This window comes from Papio anubis, chromosome 9 (genome assembly GCF_008728515.1).
Source record: "Papio anubis isolate 15944 chromosome 9, Panubis1.0, whole genome shotgun sequence".
Lineage (NCBI taxonomy): Eukaryota > Metazoa > Chordata > Mammalia > Primates > Cercopithecidae > Papio > Papio anubis.
In genome coordinates, this window is record NC_044984.1 from 113,982,482 (window position 1) to 113,993,845 (window position 11,364).

Genomic DNA, 11,364 nt, shown 5'->3' on the forward strand with positions numbered 1-11,364 from the left:
TTTAGAAAACCCCATTGTCTCAGCCCAAAATCTCCTTAAGCTGATAAGCAACTTCGGCAAAGTCTCAGGATACAAAATTAATGTGCAAAAATCACAAGCATTCTTATACATCAGTAACAGACAAACAGAGAGCCAAATCATGAATGAACTTCCATTCACAATTGCTTCAAAGAGAATAAAATACCTAGGAATCCAACTTACAAGGGATGTAAAGGACCTCTTCAAGGAGAACTACAAACCACTGCTCAGTGAAATAAGAGGACACAAACAAATGGAAGAACATACCATGCTCATGGATAGGAAGAATCAATATCGTGAAAATGGCCATACTGCCCAAGGTAATTTATAGATTCAATGCCATCCCCATCAAGCTACCAATGAGTTTCTTCACAGAATTGGAAAAAACTGCTTTAAAGTTCATATGGAACCAAAAAAGAGCCCGCATCTCCAAGACAATCCTAAGTCAAAAGAACAAAGCTGGAGGCATCACGCTACCTGACTTCAAACTATACTACAAGGCTACAGTAACCAAAACAGCATGGTACTGGTACCAAAACAGAGATATAGACCAATGGAACAGAACAGAGTCCTCAGAAATAATACCACACATCTACAGCCATCTGATCTTTGACAAACCTGAGAGAAACAAGAAATGGGGAAAGGATTCCCTATTTAATAAATGGTGCTGGGAAAATTGGCTATCCATAAGTAGAAAGCTGAAACTGGATCCTTTCCTTACTCCTTATATGAAAATTAATTCAAGATGGATTAGAGACTTAAATGTTAGACCTAATACCATAAAAATCCTAGAGGAAAACCTAGGTAGTACCATTCAGGACATAGGCATGGGCAAAGACTTCATGTCTAAAACACCAAAAGCAACGGCAACAAAAGCCAAAATTGACAAATGGGATCTAATTAAACTAAAGAGCTTCTGCACAGCAAAAGAAACTACCATCAGAGTGAACAGGCAACCTACAGAATGGGAGAAAACTTTTGCAATCTACTCATCTGACAAAGGGCTAATATCCAGAACCTACAAAGAACTCAAACAAATTTACAAGAAAAAAACAAACAACCCCATCAAAAAGTGGGCAAAGGATATGAACAGACATTTCTCAAAAGAAGACATCCATACAGCCAACAGACACATGAAAAAATGCTCATCATCACTGGCCATCAGAGAAATGCAAATCAAAACCACAATGAGATACCATCTCACACCAGTTAGAATGGCGATCATTCAAAAGTCAGGAAACAACAGGTGCTGGAGAGGATGTGGAGAAACAGGAACACTTTTACACTGTTGGTGGGATTGTAAACTAGTTCAACCATTATGGAAAACAGTATGGCGATTCCTCAAGGATCTAGAACTAGATGTACCATATGACCCAGCCATCCCATTACTGGGTATATACCCAAAGGATTATAAATCATGCTGCTACAAAGACCCATGCACACGTATGTTTATTGCGGCACTATTCACAATAGCAAAGACTTGGAATCAACCCAAATGTCCATCAGTGACAGACTGGATTAAGAAAATGTGGCACATATACACCATGGAATACTATGCAGCCATAAAAAAGGATGAGTTTGTGTCCTTTGTAGGGACATGGATGCAGCTGGAAACCATCATTCTTAGCAAACTATCACAAGAACAGAAAACCAAACACCGCATGTTCTCACTCATAGGTGGGAACTGAACAATGAGATCACTTGGACTCGGGAAGGGGAACATCACACACCAGGACCTATCATGGGGAGGGGGGAGGGGGGAGGGATTGCAGTGGGAGTTATACCTGATGTAAATGACGAGTTGATGGGTGCTGACGAGTTGATGGCTGCAGCACACCAACATGGCACAAGTATACATATGTAACAAACCTGCACATTATGCACATGTACCCTAGAACTCAAAGTATAATAATAAAAAAATTTTAAAAATTAAATAAATAAATAAATAAATAAAGGAAAAGGGGTTTAATTGACTCACAGTTCCCCATGGCTGGGAAGCCCCAGGAAACACAATCATGGCAGAAGGAGAAGCAAACAAGTCCTTCACAAGAAGGCAGGAGAGAGAAGTGCCAAGCAAAGGGGGAAAAGCCCCTTATAAAACCATCAGATCTCATAAGAATTCACTATCAGAAGAAGAGCATAGAGGTAATCGGCCCCATGATTCAATGATCCCCCACCAAATTCCTCCCACGGCACGTGGGAATTATGGGACGTACAGTTCAAGATAAGATTTGGGTGGGGACACAGCCAAACCCTATCAGGAACTGTGAGTAATAAAACTATATTTTTAATAGCAATAGTTTTCTGATCCATTGGCCTTACCATACATGGATAAACTCAAAGTCCCAGGTACCTTCTAGAACAGTATATCCTACCACATTTTAAAAAATACATTTTTAAAGAGTATTAAGGAAATGATAGATTCAGTACATTAAGGCAGCACTCCTCAACCGCCAGGCCACGGACCAGTACCGTGGCCCATTAGGAACCAGACTGCACAGCAGGAGGTGAGCAGGAGGTGAGCAAGTAAGGCTTCATCTGTATTTACAGCTGCTCCCCATTGCTCACATTACTGCCCGAGCTCTGCCTCCTGTCAGATCAGTGGTGGTATTACATTTTTATAGGAGCACGAACCATATTGTGAACTGCATATGTGAGGGATCTAGGTTGCATGCTCCTTATGAGAATCTAATGCCTGATAATCTGTCACTGTCTCCCATCACCCCCACATGGGACCATCTAGCTGCAGGAAAACAAGCTCATGGCTCCCACTGTTTCTACATTATGGTGAGCTGTATGATTATTTCATTATATATTACAATGCAATGATAATAAAGTACACGATAAATATAATGTGCTTGAATCATCCCCAAACCATCCCCCCAACCCTGGTCCATGGAAAAATTGTCTTTCACGAAACCTGTCCCCGGTGCCAAAAACACTGGGGACTGCTGCAATATAGTACATCTATACAGCAGTAGTTTTGCATGGTGACTAAGAACATAGACTCAAGAGTTAAATTTCCTATATCTAAATCCTGGCTTCACCACTTACTAGCTTTGCGCCATGGAACAAGTTACTTCTCCACTTGTGCCTTAGTCTTTTCTTATGTAAAGTGGGGATAATAACAAAATGTACCTCTTAAAGCTTTATAAGAATTAAATGGCTTAAAGCAAGGAAAGTGCTTAGGATAGTGGCAGGTATACAGTAAGCACTCTATAAATGGAACTCTTCTTGTTATGAAATCTGCAGCCATTACAAAACTGAGGTGGCAGGATATGGTGGCACACACCTGTAGTCCCAGCTACTCAGGAGGCTGAGGCAAGAGGATCACTTGAGCCCAGGACTTTGAGGCTGCAGTGAGCCATGATTGCACCTGTGAATAGCCGCTGCACTCCAGCCTGGGCAGCATAACAAGACCCTGTCTCTTTTAAGAAATTTTTTTACTTAAAATTTTTTTAATTAAAATTCAAAAATGAGGTGGAGCTGTATATGCTGATATGGAAAGATATGCCAAGGAAAAGGTACTAATTGCTTCAACTTTTAAAGAAGAGTGATGTAAGTACTTTTTCTATAGTTATAATTATAGGAAATTATAATTATAACAATTATAACAAAATATACCCCCAAAAAGTATACAAGAAACTCTCAACAGGTTATTTGAGGGGAAAGGAATTAATGATGTAGGAGAAGGTGTGAGGGAGACTTTTGTTTTTGATTCTGTACCCCCTCCCATACTGCTTGAAGTTTTTAACTGTGTTCATCCATACTTTAAAATACATATATTTAATTTTTTGAAAGGCCATAGGAATAGTCTTTGTTGCTCTTTATTGCCACCTAGGGGATGCCAGGGGCATTGCCTGCCATAATCACTGTCATTGCTGTTAACCCTATTGACTATTTAATAATTGATTTCACCTTCTTGATTAGTATGTTACACCAAGCAAGTCATGGCCTCCAACTTTCAGATTTTTATTGAATTTTATAACAATAAGAAACATGGTTGAGAAATTGATGCTCTTTTGAAAAAAAAAAAAAAGAAACAAGAAACATGGATTTGTAGTTAAAAATTTTTTTATTTTTTTAATTTTAATTTTTTAAAATATAATAAAGATGGGGTGTCTCCTGGTTGCTCAGGCTGGTCTCAAACTCCTGGACTCAAGCTATCCTCAAGCCTCAGCCTCACAAGCTGCTGAGAGCCACTGCATCCAGCCTAGAAAATTCAATAGATGTTAAAACAATTGAACACCTAGTCTGATCTTCCTCTCTGAATGACCATTCCCACTTTATACTTATAATCTAGATCAGCCTGATTCATTGGCCCACCCAAAATGATTTCATCCCTCACTCAATCATCTGTCCATGGTGCCTAACATGTTGACCTCTGTCTGGTTGCCTGCATTTGAATGCTGGTTTCGTGACTTTCTAGTTGTGTGACCTTGAGCAAGTCACTTCATCTCTCTGAGCCTCATTTTCTCCTGAAAAATGCAAGTGAGAATAATAGTAGATCCCGCAAAGGACGGTTGGTGACATTACATGAGTACATACCTCAAACGCAATGCCAGGTGCATAAAAAGGGATTGATAAATAACTTTCACTCTAACACCTACAGTCTTAAAATCTCAACTTGATTGTCACTTCCTCCAGCAAGCCTCCTCTGACCTCAGGACTTGGTCACATCCTTCTCACTAGGCGATGCTTCTCCTTCTTAGCATTTGTCACAGATGACTGTTGGATGATTGTTCGATAAATGTATCTCTTCCCTACTAGATCATAAGCACTCAGGACAGAGCCTGGGTTTGATCTTGCCCACAATTCTCTCCCCGGTGTCTACCACAGTGCCCAGTGGATAGGAGTTTTTGCCATAAAAAAAATTATTGATAAAGAAATGAATTAATGCAGTTAGAAAACTGAAGATCTCCGAAAAAAATAAATGTTAACTAGAACAAGTGCCATGAAATAGTTAGGCTCTGATGGGCTAGATGACATGAGTCATGAGACACTTACAGGGAAGGACAGGGTGGGGAAAGGTTTATTTTGTAAGACAGTTGCAGAAAACAAATTGGAAAAAAGATAAAGCGTACACCTCTACCGTTTGTTCTGGGGCTAACCCTATTTTCTTTGAGGTAAAATTCATAAAACATAAATGTTAATTTTAAAGTAGACATTTTTAAACGAACAACTCAGAGGCATTTAGTACATTCACAATGTTGTGCAACCACCATCTATGCCAAGTCTTAAAACATTTTCATCATCCTGAAAGAAAGCCCTCATTCCCTCTTCCACCAAGCCCATGGTCACCACCAATCTGCTTTCTATTGATATGGATATACCTATTCTGTATATTTCATATAAATGGAATCGTACAATATATGACTTTTGTGTCTGGCTTTTTTCACTTAGCATAATGTTAATATTTTTGAGGTCATCCACATTGTAACATGTATCAGTTCTTTATTCCTTTTAGTGATAGAATAATATTCCACTGTATGAACATACCACAGTTTGTTTATACATTCATTTTGTTGTTGTTGTTGTTGTTGTTGTTACAGAGTCTTTCTCTGTCGCCCAGGCTGGGGTGCAGTGGCACAATCTCAGCTCACTGCAACCTTCGCCTCCCAGGCTCAAGCAAGTCTCATGCCTCAGCCTCCCAACAAGCTGGAATTACAGGTGCATACCACTAAACCCAGCTAATTTTTTGTATATTTAGTACAGACAGAGTTTCATAATGTTAGCCAGGCCAGTCTCGAACTCCTGGCCCCAAGTTGATCTACCCACTTTGGCCTCCCAAAGTGCTGGGATTACAGGTGTGAGCCACTATGCCGGCCTACAAACTCATCTCTTGATGGACATTTGGATTCTTTCCACCTTCTATTATGATAATGCTGCCCATCCCTGTTTTTGAAAGTCTCCATGGTTCATCATATCATGAAGAATGACAATCTCACAGTACCCTGGACCAGAAACTAAGACACAAGATCCGAATTATGATCTATGACCACTAACTTTTTATATAATTCAGCAAGCCATTGTCCTTCCTCATCTGTAAGCTATGTGATTGAACTAGGATTTTCATGCAAGTAGTTTATCTTGGGAGGCGTTTCTGAGTATTTATTTGGAAGATGCTCCTAAAAAGAGATAAAGAAAAGGAAAGGAAGCTAATCAACTAATTCCTTGATCCAGTTACTGCTGTGGACATCTGGGATGCATTTCCACTGGGGACCTCTGAGACACTGTAGGGAATATATCTCAGTGACACGAGAGCTAAAAAGAAATTATTTAGGTAGTTAGTGATGGTAAGAGAGTCCTCAGTAAGGTTTTTAACAAAAAAGCAGCCTCTAAATCATTTCTTTTTTAACAAAAAGCAGCCTGAAAAATCAAGCTGCAGGCATAGATAAGCAAGCTAGAGGCTCGCATAGGTAAATGCCAGCAGCTGTGCCAATAGAAAACAGATACCTGGAAACCAGATATATTCAACATGGAGGTTCCCTCTTCCCTTTTCTTTGTTGCCACGTGTGCAGATAACATGGCACCAGTCAGGTTTTTAAAAATCCCATTCGCATAATAAAAGATTAGAGTGGGATGGCCAGCCTCTTCACGAGTTATGTAAATGGCACATCTGGTCCAACCAATCCACTCCGCCCCAGGTAAATCATACACCACCTCCTCAAGCTCATCCATAAAACCAACCGTATCTTGCCCCAAACCAGGGAAACCCACTCAGGACCCCTTCCTCTGCATGAGAAAGCTCTCTTCCTTCTTTCGTCTATTTAACTTTCCGCTCTTAAACCCACTCCTTGCATGTCCGAGTCTTCAATTTCCTTAGCATGAGACATCGAACCTTGGGTATTACCCCAGACAAACGATGCTGCTTCATTAGAGTTAGCACATCCAACGGTCAAGGAAACTGGCTCCTCTGTCATTGGCTGAGGGCTTCTCTCAGGGTGTCTGCTCTGGTCCCCTCAGGTTCCCACTTCTGTCGACCAAGCTTTCTCCAGAAGGCCCTCAGAGTTGCACCCGCTCACAGTTAGGAAGTCTGGGGCAAGCATAGACGGGCACATGCAGATGGGGTATGATGGTCACAACAGCATATGTTAAAGTGATTATGTAACTTTGATCTTCAAATCCCTGGGAGCTTACATTTTAAAGAGGTGAAACAGAGACAGACTTCCTCTCATTGTTTTCACCTCCGTTGGATCTTTGCCCGGATACTGCTTTAGTTTGTCAGTTGTCCTCTAGAAAAGGGGTAGAAAGTATATATCCTTTTCTCCTCCATTCTTTCAAAGCTCTTAAAAGAGGATAGAGAGGCTGGGTGCAGTGGCTCACACCTTTAATCCCAGCACTTTGGGAGGCCGAGGAGGGCAGATCACCTGAGGTCAGGAGTTTGAGACCAGCCTGGCCAACATGGTGAAACCCCGTCTCTACTAAAAATAAGAAAAGTAGCCGGGCATGGTGGGGTGCACCTGTGGTCCCAGCTACTTGGGAGGCTGAGGCAGAAGAATCACTTGAACCCAGGAGGTGGAGGTTGCAGTGAGCCGAGATCGCACCACTGCACTCCAGCCTGAGTGACAAGAGTGAAACTCCATCTCCAAAAAGAAAAAAAAAGAGGATAGACTTGAGTTGAACTTTATTAAGAACATTGTGTTACCTTGAACTGGGCACTTCTCCCTCCTAGGTCTCAGCTTACCCTATAAGTGAAGCTATTCATCTTAAAAAAAATCCTTATTGAAAAAAAAATAAAGATACAGGAAACTACACAAAAGAAATGTATGGCTTAGTAAGTCACTACAAAGCAAACATGTTAATAACTACCAACCCAAGTCAAGAAACAGAATTTTCTCAGACAACCTAAAAGTGACAAAATAAGGCTATTTGCCAATTAAGGTTGTAGACCAAAAGCTGTAGAATGAACTTCTTTCACTTCTATGTTGATGACTCTGTCACAATATTTGCATCTCAGTGAGAAGAGAACACAAGAATGTCTAGCAAAAAAAGATGGACAAGTCTCTCAGACATTGGCAGTGTTATTTACATTGGCTAGGCAAAATTCAGAAGGCCTGGGGGAAATCTGGTTAAGCCTTAAAAGTAAGCTTGTAATTCTATCCCAGCAGCCCACACACATTTGAGTATGTCTTAGTCAGCTCAGACTGCTATCACAAATCATCAACTGGTGGCTTAAACAACAGATTTATTTCTCACAGGTCTGAAACCTGGAAGTCTAGTATCAGAGATATAATTTGGATACTTTTCCCCCTAAATCTCATGTTGAAATGTAATCCCATGTTAGAGGTGAGGCCTCCAACATGGTGGGAGGTGATTGCATCAGGGAAGTGGACTTCTCATGACTAGTATAGCACTGTCCTCTTGGTGCTGCCCTCACAAGATCTGGTTGTTTAAAAGTGTGTGGCACCAGCCAGGCATGGTGGCTCACGCCTGTAATCCCAGCACTTTGGGAGGCCGAGGCGGGTGGATCACGAGGTCAGGAGATCGAGACCATCCTGGCTAACACAGTGAAACCCCGTCTCTACTAAAAATACAAAAAAAAAAAAAAAAAAAAAATTAGCTGGGCATGGTGGTGGGCACCTGTAGTCCCAGCTACTCAGGAGGCTGAGGCAGGAGAATGGTGTGAACCCAGGAGGCAGAGCTTGCAGTGAGCAAAGATCATGCCACTGCACTCCAGCCTGGGCGACAGAGTGAGATTCTGTCTCAAAAAAAAAAAAAAACTGTGCGGCACCTCCTCCCACTTTTTTTTCTTGCTCCCACTCTTGCATTGTAATACATCAATACATCAGCTCCCCCTTGGCTTCCTGAGGCCTCACCAGAAGCCCAGCAGATACTGAGAGCCATGCTTCCTGTACAGCCTGCAGAACCATAAGCCAAGCAAACCTCTTTTCTTTATAACTTACTCAACCTCAAATATTTCTTTATAGCAATACAAGAATGGCCTAATACAATCAAGGTGCCAGGATGGTTGATGTGTGGTGAGGGCTCTTTCCCTCAGTTGCATATGGCCGCCTTCTTGCTTTGTCATCACATGGACTTTCCATTGAGCATGGGCATGAATAGAGAGCATGAGAGCAAGCTCTCCAGTGTCTCTTCCTCCTGTAAGCACACTGATCTCATCATGGGGGCCCCACCCTCACGAGTTCATCTAACACTAATTACCCCTTGAAGGTCCCACCTCCAAACATTATCAAATTGGGAGTGAGAGTGCTAATGTATGAATTTTGGGGGGATACGATTTAGTCTACAGCATAGTTCAAATGTGAAATTTCTTCCTGCAGCTACCTATGTTTAGTGAGAACACTGCATGTTCTCACAACATGTGCATATGTGTGTGGACTCTTTCCTCTGAAGGGCAAGAACTTGGTTTAGTTCACTGTTGTAACCAAGAGTGTACAACAGTGCCTGGCTCATAATTGGCACTCAATATCGCCATTGAGTTACTCGTGATCAGAGCCCTGGCTGTTCTTAGATGGGGAGGGTTCTTCAGAACAGTACAAATGTTTGTAGACAGGCCAGCTGGGGAGCCAAAGGTCTTTTTGATGAGGTGCCATGACCATGATGTGGTGGTGAGTGGCCAGGTGATCCAGAGTTCGGTCTCAGAATGACTTATGATCATCTGAGTGACCTCAGGCAAAACTGTTTGGTCTCTGGGCTTCAGACTCTTCCTTATATAAAACAAATGGGTTGGTTAGTTCAGAAGTGCTATACTGATTCTAATCCATCCTATGGAGGAGGCCCCAAAACATGATCCTTAACCCTTTTAATCACGAATTTAAGGATAAATGAGATTTTATCTCACTCTGGGTGACTTTTAAGGACTTGAAAACCTATTTCTTTTTGGGCTTGCAGCTGCAGTGAATTTGAAGGCAGGGTTACAGGGGTTGGGGGGTGGGGTGCTCCTGGCTGTGGCTGTGTTAAAATTGCCCTGGTTTGTCTGGGGTAGAATCTAGGGTATTTGTTATCTGTCTTTACCCTGGTGCTAGACAGACAGCAGTGAGTAGATGATGCCTCTTACACAGTAATGTGCTAACAGTTGTACTTCCTGGCACACCTCCAGCCCCCAAGATGGAGTGGTCTGATATCCACATCAGCAGAGAATCAAAGATGAGACGTACTGATGCTTGGGAAAGTCACAAACCATTGTTACATAGATAAGTAACACAAAATGACCCCTGAGAGACACAGCTGGGACCCAAGTAGACACTTGTAATTGGAGAATCTACCCTACCCATGATTTTCAATATGGGGCCAATAGCTGATAGATACCAATGTTAGTTTCTTTGTCATGAAATCTTGATACAATATAGTAAGACTTTCCAATCAGCAGTTGGCGGCATCCTCAGGATATTGTTGATTCTATTTGATATCAAGGGCTGCCCATGCTTTCACACTGTATCTTATTCAAGCTAGAGCGGATGTTTTAAAACTTTCTTTGTGCATCAAAGTATCTGCATAGCTCAGATAAAGAATCCACAGCTCATGTGTTCTTTCTTATCTCTCCAACTGTTTGGGAGAGATTCCCAAACTCAACACCCCACTGTCTCATGTAACCAAGTCAGGGCCACTATTAGAAAAGCAGCTCAAAAAAGATATCCTGGGTCATTCACAGTATCTTAGCTTATTTAATTCAGCAAGCACATTCAACATTTCTGATTATATTGAGTAAATTCAAATTCTCAGTCATCAGGTCCAGGAAGACCTTCCTGGCTCCCATCCCTTTTCCTGGTCTGGCTTAAGTCCCTTCTGGGCTCCCACAAAATCTCTTAGCTATCTATATTATTGCTTTTCTGTGGGTCTGTGCCAGCCTGTACTATATTAATTCCTTTGGGGCTGGAACCATATCTTATTTTTTTTATTAAAAAGTAGTACATCCTCACAGTAGAAAATTTTTCAAATACAGACCTATATAAATGAAAAAGTGAAAGTCCCTTTTCTGTCTACTCCTATTTGCAATCTCCCTCCTCTCCCCAGAGAAGACCACTATTAACAATGTGTTGTATACCCTTCCAGAAGTTTCCATTTGCAAGCCTAATAGTGCCAATAAAAGTGCTAACAGGTATTGAGTGTTTACTAAGAGTCAAGTGCTACGCTAAGCATTTTTATGCACGTTCCAATTAATTCACAAAATAAGCCTATAAAGTAGGTGTTATTTTTATTCCCATTTCACAAAAGAGACTAAGGTAACAGTTACTAAATGGTAAAGCCAGAATCTGACCCGGGCAGGCTAAGTTCAGAGCTCACGCTCTTTTTTTTTTTTTTTTGAGATGGAGTCTCGCTCTGTCGCCCAGGCTGGAGTGCAGTGGCCGGATCTCAGCTCACTGCAAGCTCCGCCTCCCGGGT